Below are 24,872 nucleotides of genomic sequence, written 5' to 3'. Positions count from 1 at the left end.
AGTTGGAGCTGGAGTTGGAGCTGGAGTTGGAGCTGGAGTTGGAGCTGGAGTTGGAGTTAGAGTTAGAGTTAGAGCTAGAGTTAGAATTGGGGATAGGGTTAGGGATAGGGTTAGGAATAAGGTTAGGGATAGGGTTGGGATAGGGTTAGGGATAGGGATAGGGTTAGGGTTAGGGTTAGGGTTAGGGTTAGGGTTAGGGTTAGGGTTAGGGATAGGGTTAGGGATAGGATTAGGGATAGGGTTAGGGATAGGGATAGGGATAGGGTTTGGGTCAGGGTTAGGGATAGGGATAGGGTTACAGATAGGGATAGGGATAGGGATAGGGTTAGGGTTAGGGTTAGGGTTAGGGTTAGGGATAGGGTTAGGGATAGGGTTAGGGATAGGGTTAGGGTTAGGGATAGGGATAGGGTTAGGGATAGGGTTAGGGATAGGGTTAGGGTTAGGGATAGGGTTAGGGATAGGGTTAGGGTTAGGGATAGGGATAGGGTTAGGGATAGGGTTAGGGTTAGGGATAGGGATAGGGTTAGGGATAGGGTTAGGGATAGGGTTAGGGATAGGGTTAGGGTTAGGGATAGGGTTAGGGATAGGGTTAGGGATAGGGTTAGGGATAGGGTTAGGGATAGGGTTAGGGATAGGGTTAGGGATAGGGTTAGGGATAGGGTTAGGGATAGGGGTACCCATACTCTACCAGTTAGTACATATTAGCTATCTTCAAAAAAACTCTTGTCACAATATAACAGCAACCTTCCTAGTTAGTATAGTGGACAGTATCTCCGCCAGTCATGCGGAAGACTGGGGTTCGATTCGCTGAAGTGGAGTATCAACTTTTCATGTCTGCTACACGACCCCATACCCCACCAGTTAGTACATATTATCTTTCTTCCAAACTTAACTGTTAAAAAATTACAGAAAGGTTCCTCGTTAGTATAGTGGACAGTATCTCTGCCTGTCACGCGGAAGACCGGGATTCGATTCCCCGACGGGGAGTATCAACTTTTTGCCTCTGCTGCACTATGCTATACTCTAATAATTAGTACATATTAGCTTTCTTCCCAATTTAATTGTCAAAACATTACAGTAACCTTGCTAATTAGGGTTAGGGTCAGCGTCAGGGTTAGGGTTTGGGTTATGGTTAGGGTATGTTTAAATACAAAATGGTTAGGGTGTTTTTAAATACAAAATGGTGAGGGTTAGGGTGTGTTTAAATACAAAATGGTTAGGGTTAGGTTGTGTTTAAATACAAAATGGTCAGGGTTAGGGTGTGTATAAATACAAAATGGTTAGGGTTAGGGGTTAGGGTTATGGTGTGTTTGAATACAAAATGGATCGGGTTAGGGTGTGTTTAAATACAAAATGGTTAGGGTTAGGGTGTGTTTAAATACAAAATGGTTAGGGTAAGGGCTAGGGTGTGTTTAAATACAAAATGGTTATGGTTAGGGTGTGTTAAAATACAAAATGGTTAGGGTTAGGGTTAAGGTGTGTTTAAATACAAAATCGTTAGGGTTAGGTTGTGTTTAAATACAAAATGGTTAGGGTTAGGGTGTGTTTAAATACAAAATGGTTAGGGTTAGGATTTGGGTTAGGGTTAGAGTTAGGGGAACGGTGTGTTTAAATACAAAATGGTGAGGGTGTGTTTAAATACAAAATGGTTAGGGTTAGGGTATTGACTTTTCATGTCTGCTACACCACCCCAGACCCCACCAGTTCGTACATATTAGCTTTATTCCAAACTTAATTGTTAGAAGATTACAGCAACACTCCTCGTTAGTATAGTGGACAGTATCGCCGCCTGTCACCCGGAAAACATTACAGTAACCTTCCTCATTAGGCTTAGGGTCAGGGTTAGGGTGTTTTTAAATACAAAATGGTTAGGGTTAGGGTGTGTTTAAATACAAAATGGTTAGGGTTAGGTTGTGTTTAAATACAAAATGGTTAGGTTTAGGGTGTGTTTAAATACAAAATGGTTAGGGTTTGGGTTAGGGTTTGTTTAAATACAAAATGGTTATGGTTAGGGTGTGTTAAAATACAACATTGTTAGGGTTAGGGTTAGCATTAGGGTTAGGGCTAGGGTTAGGGTATCGACTTTTCATATGTGCTACACCACCCCAGACCCCACCAGTTCGTACATATTAGCTTTATTCCAAACTTAATTGTTAAAAGGTTACAGAAACAGTCCTCGTTAGTATAGTGGACAGTATCTCCGTCTGTCACGCGGAAGACCGGGGTTCGATTCCCCGACGGGGAGCATCAACTTTTTGCCTCTGGTACACTATGCTATACTCTAACAATTAGTACAGGGTTACGGGTTACGGTTAGGGTTTGGGTGTGTTTAAATACAAAATGGTTTGGGTTAGGGTGTGTTTAAATACAAAATGGTTTGGGTTAGGGTGTGTTAAAATACAAAATTGTTAGGGTTCGGGCTAGGGTTAGGGTATCGACTTTTCATGTCCGCTACACCACCCGAGACCCCACCAGTAAGTACATATTAGCTTTCTACCAAACTTAATTGTTAAAAGATTACAGAAACATACCTCGTTAGTGTAGTGGAAAGTATCTCCGTCTATCACGCAAAACACCGGGGTTCGATTCCCCGACGGGGAGCATCAACTTTTTGCCTTTGCTACACTATGCTATACTCTAACAATTAGTACATATTATCTTTCTTCCAAATTTAATTGTCAAAACATTGCAGTAACCTTCCTCGTTAGGGTTAGAGTTTGGGTTAGGGTTTAATATACAGTACATTTGACAACCCTAACCCTAACGGCTCCAGCAAACCCATGACTTTCATCAGGATAAACAGATGATGAGTGAATTAAACATTTGAACCCAATGATACCTATCAAAATTGTGACAAACAACTCCAACACATTTTTTTGGCTGAAGTAAAAGCTAGCAAGCAAATAGCTAGTTAAAGAATGTGGCTAGTTTTAGCTTTATTGGGTTAGAGATAGGGTTAGGGGATAGGGTTAGGGATAGGGATAGGGTTAGGGGATAGGGTTAGGGGATAGGGTTAGGGATAGGGATAGGGTTAGGGATAGAGATAGGGATAGGGTTAGGGATAGGGTTAGGGATAGGGGTACCCATACTCTACCAGTTAGTACATATTAGCTATCTTCAAAAAAACTCTTGTCACAACATAACAGCAACCTTCCTAGTTAGTATAGTGGACAGTATCTCCGCCAGTCATGCGGAAGACTGGGGTTCGATTCGGTGAAGTGGAGTATCAACTTTTCATGTCTGCTACACGACCCCATACCCCACCAGTTAGTACATATTATCTTTCTTCCAAACTTAATTGTTAAAAAATTACAGAAAAGTTCCTCGTTAGTATAGTGGACAGTATCTCCGCCTGTCACGCGGAAAACCGGGGTTCGATTCCCCGACGGGGAGTATCAGCTTTTTGCCTCTGCTGCACTATGCTATACTCTAACAATTAGTACATATTAGCTTTCTTCCCAATTTAATTGTCAAAACATTACAGTAAACTTGCTAATTAGGGTTAGGGTCAGCGTCAGGGTTAGGGTTTGGGTTATGGTTAGGGTTAGGGTATGTTTAAATACAAAATGGTTAGGGTGTTTTTGAATACAAAATGGTGAGGGTTAGGGTGTGTTTAAATACAAAATGGTTAGGGTTAGGTTGTGTTTAAATACAAAATGGTCAGGGTTAGGGTGTGTGTAAATACAAAATGGTTAGGGTTAGGGGTTAGGGTATGGTGTGTTTAAATACAAAATGGATCGGGTTAGGGTGTGTTTAAATACAAAATGGTTAGGGTTAGGGTGTGTTTAAATACAAAATGGTTATGGTTAGGGTGTGTTAAAATACAAAATGGTTAGGGTTAGGGTTAAGGTGTGTTTAAATACAAAATCGTTAGGGTTAGGTTGTGTTTAAATACAAAATGGTTAGGGTTAGGGTGTGTTTAAATACAAAATGGTTAGGGTTAGGATTTAGGTTAGGGTTAGAGTTAGGGGAACGGTGTGTTTAAATACAAAATGGTGAGGGTGTGTTTAAATACAAAATGGTTAGGGTTAGGGTTAGGGTATTGACTTTTCATGTCTGCTATACCACCCCAGACCCCACCAGTTCGTACATATTAGCTTTATTCCAAACTTAATTGTTAGAAGATTACAGCAACACTCCTCGTTAGTATAGTGGACAGTATCTCCGCCTGTCACGCGGAAAACATTATAGTAACCTTCCTCATTAGGCTTAGGGTCAGGGTCAGGGTTAGGGTGTTTTTAAATACAAAATGGTTAGGGTTAGGGTATGTTTAAATACAAAATGGTTAGGGTTAGGTTGTGCTTAAATAAAAAATGGTTAGGTTTGGGGTGTGTTTAAATACAAAATGGTTAGGGTTAGTGCTAGGGTTTGTTTAAATACAAAATGGTTATGGTTAGGGTGTGTTAAAATACAAAATTGTTAGGGTTAGGGTTAGCATTAGGGTTAGGGCTAGGGTTAGGGTATCGACTTTTCATATGTGCTACACCACCCCAGACCCCACCAGTTCGTACATAGTAGCTTTATTCCAAACTTAATTGTTAAAAGGCTACAGAAACAGTCCTCGTTAGTATAGTGGACAGTATCTCCGCCTGTCACGCGGAAGACCGGGGTTCGATTCCCCGACGGGGAGTATCAACTTTTTGCCTCTGCTGCACTATGCTATACTCTAACAATTAGTACATATTAGCTTTCTTCCCAATTTAATTGTCAAAAAATTACAGTAAACTTGCTAATTAGGGTTAGGGTCAGCGTCAGGTTTAGGGTTTGGGTTATGGTTAGGGTTAGGGTATGTTTAAATACAAAATGGTTAGGGTGTTTTTAAATACAAAATGGTGAGGGTTAGGGTGTGTTTAAATACAAAATGGTTAGGGTTAGGTTGTGTTTAAATACAAAATGGTCAGGGTTAGGGTGTGTGTAAATACAAAATGGTTAGGGTTAGGGGTTATGGTGTGTTTAAATACAAAATGGATCGGGTTAGGGTGTGTTTAAATACAAAATGGTTAGGGTTAGGGTGTGTTTAAATACAAAATGGTTATGGTTAGGGTGTGTTAAAATACAAAATGGTTAGGGTTAGGTTGTGCTTAAATAAAAAATGGTTAGGTTTGGGGTGTGTTTAAATACAAAATGGTTAGGGTTAGTGCTAGGGTTTGTTTAAATACAAAATGGTTATGGTTAGGGTGTGTTAAAATACAAAATTGTTAGGGTTAGGGTTAGCATTAGGGTTAGGGCTAGGGTTAGGGTATCGACTTTTCATATGTGCTACACCACCCCAGACCCCACCAGTTCGTACATAGTAGCTTTATTCCAAACTTAATTGTTAAAAAGTTACAGAAACAGTCCTCGTTAGTATAGTGGACAGTATCTCCGCCTGTCACGCGGAAGACCGGGGTTCGTTTCCCCGACGGGGAGTATCAACTTTTTGCCTCTGCTGCACTATGCTATACTCTAACAATTAGTACATATTAGCTTTCTTCCCAATTTAATTGTCAAAAAATTACAGTAAACTTGCTAATTAGGGTTAGGGTCAGCGTCAGGGTTAGGGTTTGGGTTATGGTTAGGGTTAGGGTATGTTTAAATACAAAATGGTTAGGGTGTTTTTAAATACAAAATGGTGAGGGTTAGGGGGTGTTTAAATACAAAATGGTTAGGGTTAGGTTGTGTTTAAATACAAAATGGTCAGGGTTAGGGTGTGTGTAAATACAAAATGGTTAGGGTTAGGGGTTATGGTGTGTTTAAATACAAAATGGATCGGGTTAGGGTGTGTTTAAATACAAAATGGTTAGGGTTAGGGTGTGTTTAAATACAAAATGGTTATGGTTAGGGTGTGTTAAAATACAAAATGGTTAGGGTTAGGTTGTGCTTAAATAAAAAATGGTTAGGTTTGGGGTGTGTTTAAATACAAAATGGTTAGGGTTAGTGCTAGGGTTTGTTTAAATACAAAATGGTTATGGTTAGGGTGTGTTAAAATACAATATTGTTAGGGTTAGGGTTAGCATTAGGGTTAGGGCTAGGGTTAGGGTATCGACTTTTCATATGTGCTACACCACCCCAGACCCCACCAGTTCGTACATAGTAGCTTTATTCCAAACTTAATTGTTAAAAGGTTACAGAAACAGTCCTCGTTAGTATAGTGGACAGTATCTCCGCCTGTCACGCGGAAGACCGGGGTTCGATTCCCCGACGGGGAGTATCAACTTTTTGCCTCTGCTGCACTATGCTATACTCTAACAATTAGTACATATTAGCTTTCTTCCCAATTTAATTGTCAAAAAATTACAGTAAACTTGCTAATTAGGGTTAGGGTCAGCGTCAGGGTTAGGGTTTGGGTTATGGTTAGGGTTAGGGTATGTTTAAATACAAAATGGTTAGGGTGTTTTTGAATACAAAATGGTGAGGGTTAGGGGGTGTTTAAATACAAAATGGTTAGGGTTAGGTTGTGTTTAAATACAAAATGGTCAGGGTTAGGGTGTGTGTAAATACAAAATGGTTAGGGTTAGGGGTTAGGGTTATGGTGTGTTTAAATACAAAATGGATCGGGTTAGGGTGTGTTTAAATACAAAATGGTTAGGGTTAGGGTGTGTTTATATACAAAATGGTTCGAGTTAGGGTATGTTTAAATAGAAAATGGTTAGGGTTAGGGTGTGTTTAAATACAAAATGATTTGGGTTAGGGTGTGTTTAAATACAAAATGGTTTGGGTTAGGGTGTGTTTAAATACAAAATGGTTCGGGTTAGGGTGTGTTTAAATACAAAATGGTTTGGGTTAGGGTGTGTTTAAATACAAAATGGTTAGGGTTAGGGTGTGTTTAAATACAAAATTGTTCGGGTTAGGGTGTGTTTAAATACAAAATGGTTCGGGTTAGGGTGTGTTTAAATACAAAATGGTTAGGGTTAGGGTGTGTTTAAATACAAAATGGTTCGGGTTAGGGTGTGTTTAAATACAAAATGGTTTGGGTTAGGGTGTGTTTAAATACAAAATGGTTAGGGTTAGGGCTAGGGTTTGTTTAAATCCAAAATGGTTATGGTTAGGGTGTGTTAAAATACAAAATTGTTAGGGTTCGGGCTAGGGTTAGGGTATCGACTTTTCATGTCTGCTACACCACCCCAGACCCCACCAGTAAGTACATATTAGCTTTCTACCAAACTTAATTGTTATTAGATAACAGAAACATACCTCGTTAGTATAGTGGACAGTATCTCGGTCTGTTACGCAGAAGACCGGGGTTCGATTCCCCGACGGGTAGCATCAACTTTTTGCCTCTGCTACACTATGCTATACTCTAACAATTAGTACATATTATCTTTCTTCCAAATTTAATTGTCAAAACATTGCAGTAACCTTCCTTGTTAGGGTTAGAGTTTGGGTTATGGTTTAATGTACAGTACATTTGACAACCCTAACCCTAACGGCCCCAGCAAACCCATGACTCCCATCAGGATAAACAGATGATGAGTGAATTAAACATTTGAACCCAATGATCCCTATCAAAATTGTGACAAACAACTCCAACACATTTTTTGGCTGAAGTAAAAGCTAGCAAGCAAATAGCTAGTTAAAGAATGTGGCTAGTTTTAGCTTTATTGGTGTACATTTTGATGGCAAAAATTTTCTAATTAGAAATCTATTGTGTAACAATGTGTGCAATCCAATTGTAGGTTGTGGTGATGTTTCACAGGATAATTTCCAATTTCGTCGACAGACACCTACGTGGACGGACACTACATCCCCGGATGTTTCGTTGAACTGACGTTTGGTCGCCGGACAGTTTGTGTAACGGACATTTCTCTGACGGACAATTTGCCAATAACACCCAATTTATTGATAATTTTAATATTATGAATATAGATATTAATGCTTGGACATTGTCAATGCAATGATAAACTCGATCTCTCTCATGATTATAATTTTGAGAGCGAGAGGTTACCTATTTGATTGCTTTCAACAGTAAACTCTCTCTCCCATGATTATAATTTTGAGAGCGAGCCAATCCAGCAATGAGACGTCTGTTTGACGAAGTGTCCGTCGACCAAGTGTCCGTTGACCTAGTGTCCGTCGCCAAAACGTCCGGGTACCGCTAAGCAGAACTGCCTGAATATTTCAGTAGGGCATGTTAAGAACAGTCCAGACTTCCTTTGTCTGTGTGTCTGTTGGCTGCCCATTTAAAGGGATTTGATGTCTATCAACGTAAAGGGCATCCAGTAAATTAAAGTTGCTATTGGGAATGAATTTTCCCAAACACACCAAACACATGACAAAAAGATGGTTTTGCTTTTTTCAAACATCTTTTCAGTGTTTTCTTTTAATGTTAGATGTTCTTCAAAAGTGTGTCTTATCTTGATTAACAGAGTGTAAAACGAGACTAATGCAAAGACAAAGTTATCAACCTAAGTCTGCCAAAGCAATTATCACAGCTGTTATCTGTGTCTCAGCAACACTATATGTTTCAACCTCAATTGCCAAGCATGGAGCATTTTGGGAGTATCAAAACTCAGCAAAGACTCAATATTTTCGGTTGGAGTAGCTTTTTAACAAGGTTTGCAAGCAATCTTCAATGTCATGCATGTGCAAATGTCGCGCTGTCAACTCGAAGACATGCCAACAAACTTGATACGCTATTTACCAACAAAGCTTTACAGTATGCCCTAAGAGGATTATCCCACATGTCACTGTCAGCATTTTAAGCAAAGTGCAACTTTGGATTTTAATCGTTGCTCCCTTCTTGTCACTTGCAGCCCTGCCATGAAAAACAATTCCTGATTAAGAAATCTATTGAGGTGTGGCAACAGAATATCAAATTAGGTTGCATTTCTTGGCTTTATATTTTCTGACTTTTTTAAAACTGACAACAAATGTTATATGGTTTACACAAAATGTTATCTTGCCCCATAAGTATTAAGTACATATTGACATTTCTACTGTACCTTACCCATGAAAATTTAGTTTTGTTCATCCTAAATACACATATTTTGGCATTATTCTTTCATACATATATGTTTATTAAATATTTCCCACAATAATATACAAATTTTTCTGCCAAAATGAATCTTATGTTGGTGTATGTGTATATATATATATATATATATATATATATATATATATATATATATATATATATATATATATATATATATATATATATATATATATATATATATATATATATATATATATATATATATATATATATATATATATATATATATATATATATATATATATATATATATATATATATATATATATATATATATATATACTTATTACCTATATATTTATGTCTAAAATGCCTTTCCTATTTCTGCATCCTCTCCCTCTTGCTGCTGTGACAACAAAATTTCCCAAATACGGGATGAATAAAATTATCCAATCCAATATAAATTCCTCGCAGCACTGATTGTTCAGGAAATGTCATGCGGTATGTTATCGGGAATAGACATGATGGGTCAATGTGTCTTGACCTCTACGGGACAGGCTCCACCAAACTCTTGATACCGACTCACCGAACCCCAGATTAAAAACCACTGGATTCATAATAATTTCTATCTTTGCAGTGTGCGGTCCGTGTAGATCACAATGTTATGACATGACAATCCTTTTAGCAGTACTATGATTTTTGATGCTATTTTGCCTCCTTTAATGCTAGCCTCAATTAGACTGTTTTCCATATAAAATTAGCAAAAAACAACCAGATTTTCCATAATTTATGGTTTGGTTTGCCACCACTGCGCTTAATGCCACCTGACATTTTCCTCCTTCCGCTTGAATATTCCAATATTTTGATCAGCAGCGCATAATGCGAACTGCCATGAATAATTTGGTCGCATTTGGTGGAGGTCTGATTATCCAGAGTAAGTTCTGTTCTGAGAGGGGGTGGGTCCAAAAACACCATTAGCCAGGTGGTGCAGCATGAATTAAAAATAGAGCAACACACTTTTGCAGTCAAGCTTACCTAGCCATACACACACACACAGCCATACAGTACTTAGTGTCTCGTGATAGAAGTCCACTATCCTTCTAACTTGAGGGGTAAAAAATGATGCGGACACGAATGTGACCCACATAGCCCTTTACTTGCTGACACCGTCATCCCACGGTGTTTTCATGTTTTACCATTTGATTTCCCTCTAAGCCAATGTGTGAATCAGATGCCAAACATGACAAAGATGTGGCGATGCATTAGCAAGCTGTCATGAAGGTAAAATGTGGACCCGCAGAGAGTTTTCGCTTTTAAAGAAAGCACTAAGTGATGAAAGATGATGTGATAACAGAGTGGAGAGAAAAAAGGTTAAGAACTATTTTGCACATTATTTCAAAGAGCAAGATCAGTATCTATGTACATGACAAACCCCAGAACCATCAAAGTTTTTGGAAAATATTTAAAATGTTGTGTATTTATCCACTTCACAGTAACTTGTTTTAAAACAAACACAAACAAAATAAAAATGCAAGCTACCTGAAGCAAACAAAAAGAAAGCACGATTTAAAAAGGAAATTTGGCCCAAAATAAGATCTGGTTTAAGATGGACTACAGTGTGCCTGTTTAGCCTGTTGTTCCTTTGTTTCTCTAACACAAGGGTTCCCATCTCCGTTCCTCAGGGCCTCCTTTCCAGTCTGTTTTCCAAGTCTCCCTCCAACAACACGCCTGAATCAAATAATTAGGATCGTTATCAAGATTCTCTACACCTTGTTGATGAGTTGATCATTTGACACGTGTGTTGGAAGAGGGAGATATGGAAAACAGACTGGATAGGGGATATGTTTCTTCTTGTTTCCTGATAAGACAAAAAATTCCCCCCACAAACTTAGCTGGCCAATAATCCAGGGTGTCGTCCGCCTGCTGCGTGTGTTTGACTGCTCCGGCACCCCCGTGACCATTGTGTGGATAAGCAGTATGGAAAATCACTGAATGAAAACCAGTGTGACATATTCATTCATTCATTCATTTTGAGAACTGCTTTATCCTCACTGAGGTTGCGAGGGGTGCTGGAGCCTATCCCAGCTGATTTTGGGCCAGAGGCAGCCAGCCAATCGCAGTGCACAAGCAGACAAACAACCATTCACACTCACACCCATACCTAAGAGCAATTCAGAGTGTCCAATCAGCCTACCATGCATGTCTTTGGAATGTGGGAGGAAACCAGAGTGGCTGGAGAAAATCCACGCAGAACATGCAAATTCCACACAGATGGAACGACTTGGATTCAAACCCAGGACCCCAAAGGTGTGAGGCTGACGTGCTAACCACTCAAGCCGTCAGACCGCCGTGATTTATATAAAATATATGTTTTTCTCTATATTGAGCATCACTTGGGCAATGCAACTCTAAGGTGCATAGATTTTACAACTATTGGCTCAATGGCATCTGGTGAGTTTTTTTTAGGTTAGTTGAACAATAGCAATAATTAAATAGTACAACATTTCAACATAGCACCAATAGAAAACTGAGAGTCGAAACCCAGAACCTGAAAACTGTGAGGCAGACCTATTAACCACAAGCTAACCATTTTTTCTCACCTCACGTTATTATTTTTAAAATCGGGGGCATTGTTGTGGCAGACCTCGGGGATTATTTTCCTCTCTTTTGTTTGGCTGACAGACAAAATCCAGCAAAGGAGACGAGTGGGTGACAAAGCTTTGAACCGGCGTCACGCAGTCAACACTTGAGCCGCCGAATGAGATAAACATGATTGCCATGGCGTACATTTCATTCTTGCATCTACGCTTCTCTTGGTCTCCCTTTTCCTTTCCCGATGGACTAATTTTCTCTCAATTATCAGCCTCCTCCGCTTTTCTCTCCGTATTTTTTTATGCCCGCCGTTTCACAGCCCGGCCGTCAGCCTCCTAAGTCGGACAGATCGGAATGTGGGAATGCAATGTCAAGCCTCACAATCTCCATCTTTGTGGCCAAGTTGGGATCAGGGATGGCAGACTGATGCTGTGTATTAAATATACAACACGCTACAGAGAATATGTTGTGGGGGTGATTTTTTTCAGCTATTGTTCTTTACTGGTCTCTCTTTTTTTTTTTTTTTACTTTTCATAGGATCATCATCCCATGACCCTTGTGAGGATAAGCATTTCGGAAGATGAATAAATGAATAGGACAATCATTAAATTAATAAATATTCACGACCACTGAATATTATAACAGGAGCTTAATTTTTCTTTTTAATTTTTTCTTACAAATATAATTTCAGCCAAATCCAGCTTGGTCCACCTGTGTGGAGTTTGCATGTTCTGCCCGGGCCTGCATGGGTTTTATACGGGTACTGCAGTTTCCTCCCTCATTCCAAAGATGTGGGCAGGCTGATTGCACGCTCCAAATTGTTTCTAAATATGAGTGTGAGCGTGAATGATTCTTTGTCTCCTTGTGGAGATACTGACTATTATATAAAGAAGTTAGAAACAGGTGTTAAGCAATGGGCGATCATGGCTGCATTGATAGAGCGCTGGTTCCGTGAAGCAAGGAGGGTAAAATCTTCAAAATAAAACATCAAATGAGGCCATGACACCCCACGGACAAACCTCACTGTGGTGTAACAAGAGGATGAGAGGTTTCAGCAAATTACCAAAGGTACAGTAATACCAACATTTGGATCCTGTTTGACAAGTTTTCTTGACATTAACATGGATCGTCAGTTGTTGTACAGGTATAGATTTTTTTTCCTGGTTGGGATTTCTGCTTGTCGCACCTCCTTTGGTGCTCACGGGTCAGCTGCAGGGTCATCAGCCACAAACCACCATTCATTGACGTTTCTCTCCTTTAATCTTGGAATATATTCCGGTGGCGGTGCACTGACAGAGATGTTTCCCGGTCACCTCCTGCAGTTGATAGCTGTTGCCTCCTGCAGCCGCTATTGGGGTTAGCTGTTGCTTCCCCAGCTCCTGTCCGTCCTCCTCATCAACACCCAAAAGCTGCCTTTCTCGGCCTCCTCTGCCAACTTTATGTCCTTCATCAGGGTGCCTCCAGTCACCCATGTGTCTCTCATGGGGCGCGTTCTTAACAGCCCAACGTAGTCTCGACAGGCAACCTCAACTGGGTAGATAGTGCACTCCCTGGAACTCAGCTACCAGCTCCAAGTATTTAGCCTTGTTGCGCTCGAAGGCGGCCTCAATCCCCACCTCTTATGGTCAGTTTAATGATGTGTGCCGCTTTTGCCTTGGAGGACCATACCACAATGTCTGGGCAGAGTGATATAGTGATGATCTGCGTGGGGAATTGGAGATGCCTTTTGAGGTCAACCCTCATGTCCCCCTGCTGACCATGGGATAAGGGCCTTAGTATCTCTTGGGGCCTGGTGTATCTCTGACAGCTCTTCACAGCTTTGTCAACCACAGCCTGGGTGTCCAACCTACGACTAGTGGGAACCTTGATGTTGGCGTTCCTTACTGATTGGTCAGTGAACTCTCTTACCTCAAGAACCAGCCTAAACTTCTCTTGCCTGTAGCCCAGACTGATAGACTCCAGCGTCAGTTGCAGTGCATTCCTTCCAAGAGGCCCATGTCGGAAAGGCACCGTGGTCGACCTAGACTTCTGATGAATGAATTGGCTTTTTTATCCATCTTGCTCATGGTGGATGAGGGGATCTTGCTCATTTCCAAGGGCCACATTACGATCCTGTAGAGCAGAGGTGCTCAATATAGCGATCGCAAACTACCAGTCGATCCTCAAGGTACTATTGGTAGATGACAATAAAATGTGTTTAAAACATATATATATTTTGGACCAGAGCTGGCCATTTCTAGTCCAAGCAGGATTACTACCTGCCTACACAATTTTGGATATAGGTATGTCATCAGCATACATAACTGCTGAGCTTTGTCAAGGGCCCGGGAAAAAGGTAGATTGTGCAACATTGGCTCCTCGAAAAGTAGATCTTTGAGTAAAAAAGTTTGAACAGCCCTGCTGTAGAATGCGAACTGATAACATCAGACCTTGAACTTTCCAGGGAGTAGGCTGTAGTCAATCCTTGCCAGGCCACCAGTGAGTTGTTTCATGATGGTCCTCCCCATCTGTTTACCGCACAGGTCTGCAGTGCACTGCCTCCCCAGACTTTTGATGGGTCACTCAGATAGGAGAGGGATTCTTTCTCCGACGATGACAAAAGTGGTGTTGTCATTCATGACTATTCTTCTGAGTGACAGAACACAAAGTTTTGGTTTGATTTTTATCCTGACACGTGGCGTCAACTCATCCATCCTCTTGAGCAATCAAAATGTGTATACTGCTGCGTGAAGGAGGCTAGTGATATCGTCCATATAATGAAAAGGAATAGGAATGAAATCTAATATATCTTTTTTTAACCGTATTTTTTGCACTGTGTTATGTTTCATTGTTTCCATTTAATAATATTTCACCAGTAGTAAATTCTACTTCATGGTAACTTACTAAAGAGCGTTTGATAAATAAACTGTCATCTCACCTGTGGCGAGTGTCATTTTTACCTAGTTGTGTCACTCATTCATTGTGGGCTACAATTTCCAGGTCACACTTGTAAAAGTGAAGTGTAGAAAAGTGCCACACCTGACAAAAATATGGGTTTCGGGGAAAAAATAACTAACAAATGCATTTTTATCAGTCCTACAAGAGCCAAGGTGTAATGTGGGCGTGTTTGGCCCCATGAAAGATGCATTAACAGCATCACCGGAGAGGTATAAAGAATTTAGCGCTAGAAAGGATATATGACAAATAAATCAAGATGCAAATCTCACCAGCGTGCCGCTGGGACTTCTCCAATGAAAACGCCCTGAATAATTGAAGAGGAAGTGAAAACATTTCATCAATGAGAAGAGCTCTGGAAAAAGATGCTCTTCCCGTTTTTAAGGCTCTCTTGGGGGTGGATTCTCTGTAAAGGCGTCCTTTGCAGGACAAATGGACACAGCCAGGCTTTGAAAGCCGACTGTGTTCAGTGGGACAGCAAGAAAATTAAGTTGGCCGTCAACTATCAGTACATGAGAATGTTATGGACATATAATATAAGGAAATAAGAAAGGACAGAGGTTATAGAAAAATGAGATATATAAAAACTTACTGACAATTTCTTCTTCTAAAACATGTCTCACTTTAAAATTTCCTTTAAAGATAACATTTGTTGAATCTCCCCATTCATTAAAAATCCATTCAGCACATGGCAAAAAAAAGTTTGTTGGTTGAGGACTCATCTCTATGGTGAACCAAGGGCTTGCCAAATACAACTTTCTTGGCAACAGAGTCGCCAGGGATACAGGCTCCCCTGTAGATGGGGTTCATTGATTAGAGTTGGAGCTCACCCCAGAGTCCTTGGAATGATTAAACACTAGAGGATTTTTTTCATGGGGTAATGGGAGCCTGGAGAATTGTGGGAAGGACTCTGAGGTCATATTCACTAAGAGTTTGAAGGTCCTATTGTCAACCACAACTGTTTTTCACTGCCTTTTGCCTTTATTGGGGTAACCTTCAAAGAAGAAAAAGGGAACTTAGTTTTTTTGTGTTCATCACTCATTTTCCCCAAAGTGTACAATAATGAATTTGAAAAATTAAAGTATGAACTATTTTCATGGGGAATCCTTAACAAGATCATGAAACTTTAAGACCAGGAACTGGAAATAACATTGCCCAAATTTATTTATACCTGATTGCAATTGGGGCTCATGTGTGTCAATGTCCCTGAATGTACCAACAAAAGGAATTGGGAGCATCACGACACAATTCCCTCTGTGTCCCTACTTGTGCTGCCAGAGGTGGGATGCAGTGTGAATGGCGTGTCATCCCCAGTTTAAATAGGACCATTTGAAAGAAGGGACGTGACAAAGTAGTGACTTATGTGCCAGCCCAGTGTCACATCATCTGCTGAAGAGTGACTGACGTGGTTAAATAGCATGTCAACATGGCCTGTCATCACCTTTTTGTGTTCATTCAGATTGGATTGGATTAGATAACTTTATTCATCCCGTATTTGGGAAATTTCGTTGTCACAGCAGCAAGAGGGTGAGGATGCAGAAATGGGAAAGGCATTTTAGACATAAATAGATAGGTAATAAGTTAATATTTTATTTATATATATATATATATATATATATATATATATATATATATATATATATATATATATATATATATATATATATATATATATATATATATATATATATATATATATATATATATATATATATATATATATATATATATATATATATATATATATATATATATATATATATATATATATATATATATATATATATATATATATATATATATATATATATATATATATATATATATATATATATATATATATATATATATATATATATATATATATATATATATATATATATATATATATACACACATGTACATGTACCATGAGTTTTAATTGTACACAATATCCATCCGATTTTCTTTCGTCCTATTCTATCGCCAACAAAGCTAATGCTGAAAGTCAAGCCTGTCCTGTCGTAATTCTGGCATACGTTTTTATTCTATTTTTACTGCTGAAAATGTTCATTCCCGATTGCGACAGGCTTGCTTGCTTTGGAGGTGTCCGACCTTTCTTAATGATGTCCAGCTTTTTTTCTTGAAAAGTCTGTCTTGAAAATGGGAGAAAGTTATATTCTGTTACGCTTATTAAAAGACGGATCAATAGAAAAATAGACAAGGAGGCAGACAAAAACATAGACGCTATCTGAAAGACAGATATCAGCTAGGCTACTAATTAGTTGACACAGAGACCGACCAATAAACTGGCAGAGCGACTGACCAACTGTTAGACCGACTGATGAATACCAGGCAACTACGGGCAACAGGCGGGTAATAGCCTGAATTGGTGGCTAGCCAATCACAGGCCAAAAAGATACTGACAATCATTCACTTTCATGTTGTACCCTGCATTTTTGCTTGAAACAGGGGAAAATAATCACAATAGTGATTTGTTGTTGCTTCCTCAATCCAACATTAAGGATATCAAGCAGATCCCCCGTGCTGGGGTGGAGGTAGACGCATTGAGGCCTCAATAATCGAATACCGATATACATCCAATGCAAACAAGTGGCATGCATTTCAAGGCATTAATAATCGAATATCGATATACATCCAATCCAAACTAGTTGCACATCCCCTACTTGCGATTGTTAATGGGGTGTTAATTAAACACTTAAGCATTAAACACTTTAGCATGTCATATTCAGACTCATCTCAATGAGAGAGTGCAATTGCCTGGCCACCGATTCTGGTACCCGCACTTAGCTAGGATAGGCTCCAGGACCCTCCACCCAAGGCCCCTGTGAAGATACACGGTTCAGAAAATCAAGTAATGTTTTTGGCATGTGGGAGGAAACCGAGGAAGCCAGTTCAAACCCACACAAGCCAGGGAAGAACATGCAAACTCCACAAAGGATGATCCGAACCTGGGATTGAACTCTCGAGGCCAATGGACAAAGCATTTGTTCACTAGGCTGCCTGAGAAAAGATGATCATTCAAAATACACACATTAATGCTAATTTTCATTGCTGGTGGTGGTGGTTTCCTCTCTAACCTATTTTTATTCAAATGTGTATTGTTTTAAACTACGGCTGGCAACAACTTGATTTAAAAAATATCGAGTCCATATAAAGACAAACCGGAAACTCTTTTTAAATGTATCTTTACATTGAAGAACCTCATCACTCTGCCTTGACTACCCAACCCTAACGCTAAACTAGAAGCCCGAAACGTAAACTCAAGTCGTTAAAAACCTAGGCCTCCAAAAAAATAATAAAACACACACACAGGCGAAGGGTTTTCACTTATCAACAGTGGCTAAGAAGAAGGTGCCTCGCTAAAGTGTTTTTGATTATTTTCCTCACGATGTCTTTCTCACTCCTGAGCAATTCCCACTTGTGAATAACTTGTCCTTCCCACTTTGTCAGACATATTATCACTAATTTCCCCGAGTAAAGCATCTAATTCCCAAGCTCCCTTCCCCATGTTTTTTTTCGTAAACTTTAGAAGGTTGTCCCTGGTATTCTCGCTTCTTTGATGAGCATTTTTTTTGCCAGCGATGAGAATGGTGGCTGTGGCGCAAAGCTCTTGACACACTCTCAAAACAAGTGTCAGCTCATCAGAACTTGCTTTTGTCTACTGGGTAATTTCTTTGGTGAGGCACGACGGTGAGTCCCCTAACCCCCGCATTCAAACCTTATGTCCTGACGCTGGCTCTCTTCCTGATATCACAAATTATGGCTGCTCGTTATACGTGGGTGCGCGTTATACTCGAATAAATAGGGTAGTTATATTATGTCAGATTCATTGACTTCTCTAAGCTGTCTTTAGTGCACATTGTTCATACTCAACATTTTGATAGATGGATCCATTAAAAAGAAAGTATAGGGTCTGAGCCCAAAGGATTAGTTTGGAGCCATCAGCAGCACCAGAGGGTCCGAGCTGAGACAGCCACGAGTCAGAGGAGAGAATGGAAGAAAGTAATTTCTTCTCCCTTTGTCTCACTTTCTGGGTCAAGGCCTAATTGATTTGCTGATTAGTCGTCCATCAACCTAAATCCTAACCTGCCTCAGCACCTGCGAAGGCGGGCGTTAGATATCCCTACCCCCAACCCCTTTGAATGATCTATTAATGATTTTTAACATGTCTATTCTGGTCGGAGTTGTTAGTAATAAGATACCGCATTTAACAATCATTATGTTACTTATCTGGTGTCATCAGGGGACATTCGCCATACACACGCTCACATGTAGACAGGTTGTTAGTGCCATCGGTGCGTCTAATTTGTGCTACTAAAAAATACGCTGTACTGCAATTATCTCCAAATCACAATGTGCCTATCATTTCCCCAGATGCTATAATTATATTTTAGCACCTTGACAAACTTGTCAATGAACTCCGAAAAATGAAAACTTACTTTGGAAAAGTAGAATTACTGTATTCCATGCTATTCAGAGGATTACTAATCTGGTGAACAGCACCTCGTGGTCCAGTAAAACTAGGAGAACATTTGGTTTAAAAAAAATCACACTTTAAATTGCCATATTTGTCAAACAACATATGAAAAACCTGTTGATCCTATTGTGGCTTGATGTAAGAACAACATCAAAGCAAGTTTAATACCAAGTAAACACCATGTGAAAGCTAGTTAGAAACCAAGTTCCACACCAAATTAAGTTTAATACCGGGACTTTGCTTGGGACCAAGTATAAACGAGTTTAACAACAAACAAACAAACAAACAAACAAAAATTGAGCCCACAACCTATTTTGGATAAGTTAAGGTTCAAAAGAGAGCATGATACTAACTGAGCAAAAAGTACTACGTAAGGAGCCACTTCAAAGAAAAATGTTGTACCTTGGGTAGCGCCACTCTCATCCAGGAATGCGAGGGTCCCGTGGTGATACAAGTGATCAATGTTGACCGCTTCCCACTAAAGTGCACCACGTCAAATCAGCTGCAATCATAATACTTACTATTGTAATTATAATACTTAGTTAACATAATTCCGCCAAAGTGGAGCATCACAAAGTCATGGAGCCTTTTTGTCTAGTCAGTTCCATGTTGCAAGTCTCATGACATCATTCAAGCAGTGTATTCCTTAGCAGATGTGAATGTTCCAAAGAGCCATGTTGGTATTGTCTTTCTCAAACATTTCCACATTTTCCCAGCAAACGGCTACACTCCACATGAGAGCACGCCTAATGCTTAATTAAAATGTTGAAGCTTTTTGCAGTGGCAAGTTCTGGTGCACCATCTTAACAAATTGTGTGTTACAATTAGCTCGGTCGTGGAACGTGGAGTAGGACCTAAATACAGGGAAGCAGTCAAGGACTTTCAATGGAGTGCTCTCACAAAACATTTAACAAAACGTCGCAAGGGTATAACGAAAATAATAAGGAATTAGCATCAAATATCAATATCAAACCTGAAGTGGAAAGACATGGGGAAACGAGGAACTTGACATGGGTATTTGGCATGGTACAAACAAAGTAAACGATCCCACAATGACTAACAAACACATGGGGTTTAAATAAGCAGAAAAGGTTCGTTACAAAAAACACGCAGCTGGTTACAGCACACAGTCTACTTGCCGAAAGACATTTAGCCGACTGATGTCTGGCCGAGGGCCAACTCGCCGAGGTGGCATCTGGCCAAATGTAGAATTAACCGAACGACTAATTAGCCGATCGACTAGCCAGCCGAAGGAAGTTGTGCCGACACGCTTGCCCCACCCCCGGGCGTGTGCGTGTACAAGTTTTTCAATCTCGGCCCGCAGTTGTTGTTATCTGTAACTTGTTATTCTAAAGGAATGTTGTTATCTGTAACTTGTTATTCTAAATGAATGTTGTTATGTGTAACTTGTTATTCTAAATGAATGTTGTTATCTGTAAATGGTTATTTAAATGAATGTTGTTATCTGTAAATGGTTATTATAAATGAATGTTGTTATCTGTAACTTGTTATTCTAAATGAATGTTGTTATCTGTTACGGCCCATATGTGTCCCGCGGGCCGAGGTTGAAAAACTTGTACGTACACACACACGCGGGGCGAGCGTGTCGGCACAACGTCCTTCGGCCGGCTAGTCGGTCGGCTAATTAGTCTTTTGACTAATTCGACTTCGGCCAGATGCCCTCTCGGCGACCCCTCGGCCAGACGTCAGTCGGCTAAATGTCTTTTGGCGAGTTGGCCCTCGGCCAGACGTCAGTCGGCCAAATGTCTTTCGGCAAGTAGACCGGCCACGGCTGGTTACAAGAGGCGGGAAAGAGGCAAAAAGCAAACAAACCAACCAAAACCCCAACTAACCTTAATAGTGTTTAATTTTACATGAGTATTTGCAGGGTGCTCTCTCGTTAATAAGCCAGACTTGCTCATCTGACTGTAAGTGGCTAGTTTCATGTTTAAAATATAAGAGAAGGGATGGAGCAGCCTCAAAGCTCCAAAGTTGACTTCCATGGGCCTAAACGAGGATTTCCTTGGACACAAAGGAAAGTAGGCTTTGTAAAGTCAGCTTCTTTGCACATGCTTTGGGTTGATAGTGGAGCTGTTTTGTTTATCCTGTGCTCAGATTGAAGGGGAAGGATAGGGCCAAAAATTGCAAAGTATTTAATGCCTACTAATATTCATCAGCATACCAATTTTTTAATATACATTGATCTATCATTGACTGACTGTTTAAGTCATTCATTTTTAACACCGATCATCTTTGTCTATCTCACGGGGTGCTGGAGCCTATCCCATCTGACTTGGAGCAATAGGCGGAGTGGTTATCACTCTGGGCACACAAAAAGAGGGACAACCATTTGCACTCGTAATCACATTGCCACTGAGATGAAGAACTCCGTTTAATATTAGTTCTAAAAAGATCCTTAAGGACAACGGTCTCAAACCGGTCCTCAAAGGGCCATGGGGGATGCAGGTTTTTATTCAAAGAGAACATGCGAACACCTTTTGCAAGTGTAATCAGTTGATTGCAGTCTTATTTTAGAAGACCTCACGTTGGTTAAACTGTTGACACTGGACCGGTTGAAACAAAGACCAGGACCCACCGTGTCCCTTTGCGGAATCGGTTTGAGGCCCCTGCTTTAGGACATGAGAACCAGTTCATAAACAAGTTCCAGTGTAGGATAAAAAGTTTCAATCAATTGAAAATCCATTTAGGCCCAAGGATGAACAAGCCAAAAAGTCAGAACCACATAAACAGCAAAAGTCAAAACAGTCAATAAGCAAATGAGAACCATTTTTGATGAATTACAGGATGTATTGAAAACTTTAAAACATTTATAAAAAATAAAAAAAAGAAGTCATGAACTGCACCATGATGCAAGACTTAAAGAAAAATGAAAGCAGGCATCCAATGAAAACTGGACGATTCTAAAGGAATGATGAAGATGCGGCTGGTTAACGTTTGTGGTAACAGCAAAGACAATGTCTTAATTGAGAGATGCACTGAAATGGTTATGTGGTGTTTTCATTTCATGGTTCGCTTCACATTGTCTCAAGCACACACACACAATTGCTCACATTGTGGTTAGGATCATGAATAAATGGAATAACCTCTTAGTAAGTTGCTTAGTACAGTCTCAGTGTCACACCAGAGAAAATCGTCTGAGTTCACTTTTAGTTGGTGGTTAACTTTAACATATACAATTAAAAAACAAATATAAAATGTTGTCGTGCCACAATTTCTTAACAAATTTAAAGCAGCAATGACAGCACTAATTATAATGAATGAATGTGAGCTTTCTTTTGAAAAGCCTTTCAAAATTTTAAATAGTAGTTTGCTTACTGATTGTTAAATAAATCTATCAACAGAGATAACTAGTAGAACTAATCCTTAAAATGAGCATTCTACTCGAAGGCAATAACAGTCAACACTTACTAAATTAATTGGTTTCAGAATTTGTTTCGTAACTTGGATTTTTCATGAGTAGAGCAGTACTTTATATGTAAATTCTATAATTTGTTCCACTGGCCTTTGAAAAACTACCATGACCCTTCAAAAAGGATCAAAGTGTCCCGATTTTGTAGGAAAGGAGTAAGAAACATGCAAAAATGCGAGAAAATATTAGAAAATTATTTCTTAATGTAATAAAATGAATAACAAGCATGCAAAAACATTTTCTAATCATGCAGAAGTACAGTGGGTAATAAAGGGGCAGCTAACGTTAGCACACAAACGCATGCACATCAATATAAATTCAAACTTCAAATTGTGAATTCAATTTACCTTAGCATTATATAGGACTCAAAATGAGTAACAGTATCTCCATCTCGTCGTTCAGTGCAAAGAGGCCATGCTAACGAGTCGTCAGTTTTAATGCTTCCTTCTGCTTCGATAGGGTAGTGATTCTAGTAGGTGGGATACGGCCAGCCTGTATTGCTTTGCTATACCAGTTAAATGCACGTCACTTTTTTATCTTATGTTATTCCTCGATGGATAACAGGGCCCGTCTATCAATTTCATTTGCAGCAATAATTTTAAATAAATGAGGGGCCCAGCGGCAGAGTGATTAGTCCACCGGCCTCCCAGTCGGGGACCTGGGTTCAAATCCTGGTCGGTCCATCTGTGTGGAGTTAGCATGTTCTCTCCGGGCCTGCGTGGGTTTTCTCCGGGTACTTCAGTTCCATTCCAAAGATATGCATGGTAGTTTGATTGAACAACATTTAAATTACTCCTAGGTATGGGTGTGAGCATGTATTGGTTTTTTATCTCCTTGTGCCCTTTGATTGGCTGGCCACCAATTCAGGTTGTCCCCCGCCTCCGGCCCAAAGTCAAATGTGATATGCTCCAGCACCCCCCCCCCCCCCCCCACGACCGTAGTGAGGATAAAGCGGGTCAGAAAATGAGATGAGACGAGATTATTCTTAAATAAAGAAATCTCTGACAACAAATGAGGGGTCAAAAGTTGCTGTTGAGGCTTCAATAGGGAGTCAGCAGAGTGTTAAGCAGGATGCAGGACAATTTCAAAGTAAAATAATGGACACAGGAAATGTATTTATGTTTTGGGGAATTTTATAACTTGGATCATGTTTTTCAAAGTGTATCGTACCCTAAAGATGTCGTATTTAGAAGCATCTGTAATTAGAGATACCCTACTTTCAGGCTAGCCATCTACAAATGTCTACAAATGTTTAATTTATCTATCACCTGTGATATATAGTTGGGTTTTGGGATTCCCTTTGTGTCTGCTGTCCGTGTGATCATTGTATGCGTGTCATCTATTGTTGTCATGGTTTTGCTTCTCTCAATTGATCAGGTGTGTGTATTTTTGTAATCAACCCTTGTTTGTCTATTTAAACCCAGTCTGTTTGTGAGTCCTAGTCAGATCGTCTCCTTTGTTTACATCATGCTAAGTTGCCATGCCATATTTCAAGTTCCTCGTTTTCCCATGTCTTTCTACATCAGGTTTGGTTTTGTTATTTATTTCAAAGTCTGTGTTTTATTATTGTTTTAATCTCCTCCTGCCTCAGTCATTAAAGTTTTTGTCAGAGCACTCCACGCACTCGTTCCTTGATTGCTTCTCTGCATTTGGGTCATACTCTACGTTCCACGCTTGACGCCGCACCAGACGTAACATCACGACAGGTTACAGCACATTTGAATAAGCTCCCCATCACATCTTCCTGCTACTTTGTAATTCAACCCCGAAAAATTGTAAAATGGTAAAATGTAAAAAAAAAAAATATATATATATATATATATATATATATATATATATATATATATATATATATATATATATATATATATATATATATATATATATATATATATATATATATATATATATATATATATATATATATATATATATATATATATATATATATATATATATATATATATATATATATATATATATATATATATTTCTTTATTTATTTTTTTTAACAATCAAGTTTCAACACTTACACTTAGATAATTAGCTCAATGCACAGGATCAAAATTCCACGGTAAAAGTGCAAATAAAGCCATGCAGCCAAGAGCGAAAGTGCACTTCCATTAGAGTGCAGCAGAGCGAAAACGACACAAACACATCAATGCGGATTTGCTTGTGCGCAGGCGTGTGTGTGTGTGTGTGTGTGTGCATTTGAACACTGGGTTGGGGGTTAATCATATGAATATTTCAGCAGACATCCATTAATTTTGTTGTAGTGACTTACCCGATATAACCTATTCTTCCCGTTTGCACCAGTGCCCCCGCTAAAGATACCCCGAAACGCACTTAAGGAGAACTCAATTGTTGTGTTGGTGTGATGTCATGTTCGGCTGTGGTGCAGGAAGCCAAAATGAACAACAAGGGGAGGAAGTAACTTCTCAGAAGGTTTATTTAGTGTGTATGTTATGGTAGCCAGGGGGCTCAGTGTTTGATCCTGGGCTGTAAAATGGATTATCTGGTGG

General features: G+C 39.5%; 4 non-coding genes across 4 annotated transcripts; all 4 read left to right on the top strand.

Moving 5' to 3' along the window:
- The first annotated feature begins 2,173 nt into the window (after positions 1-2,173).
- trnad-guc (transfer RNA aspartic acid (anticodon GUC)) lies at positions 2,174-2,245 on the top strand. Its single transcript has one exon. It is a non-coding gene; the product is annotated as a tRNA-Asp (tRNA).
- A 1,076-nt stretch (positions 2,246-3,321) lies between these two features.
- On the top strand, positions 3,322-3,393 carry trnad-guc (transfer RNA aspartic acid (anticodon GUC)). The gene has a single exon. It is a non-coding gene; the product is annotated as a tRNA-Asp (tRNA).
- A 1,165-nt stretch (positions 3,394-4,558) lies between these two features.
- trnad-guc (transfer RNA aspartic acid (anticodon GUC)) lies at positions 4,559-4,630 on the top strand. Its single transcript has one exon. It is a non-coding gene; the product is annotated as a tRNA-Asp (tRNA).
- A 1,486-nt stretch (positions 4,631-6,116) lies between these two features.
- On the top strand, positions 6,117-6,188 carry trnad-guc (transfer RNA aspartic acid (anticodon GUC)). The gene has a single exon. It is a non-coding gene; the product is annotated as a tRNA-Asp (tRNA).
- Positions 6,189-24,872: the final 18,684 nt, after the last annotated feature.

Source organism: Stigmatopora nigra, chromosome 12 (assembly GCF_051989575.1).
Source record: "Stigmatopora nigra isolate UIUO_SnigA chromosome 12, RoL_Snig_1.1, whole genome shotgun sequence".
Lineage (NCBI taxonomy): Eukaryota > Metazoa > Chordata > Actinopteri > Syngnathiformes > Syngnathidae > Stigmatopora > Stigmatopora nigra.
The sequence above is the reverse complement of the archived record's forward strand: the minus strand, read 5'-3'. Positions and strand labels throughout refer to the sequence as shown.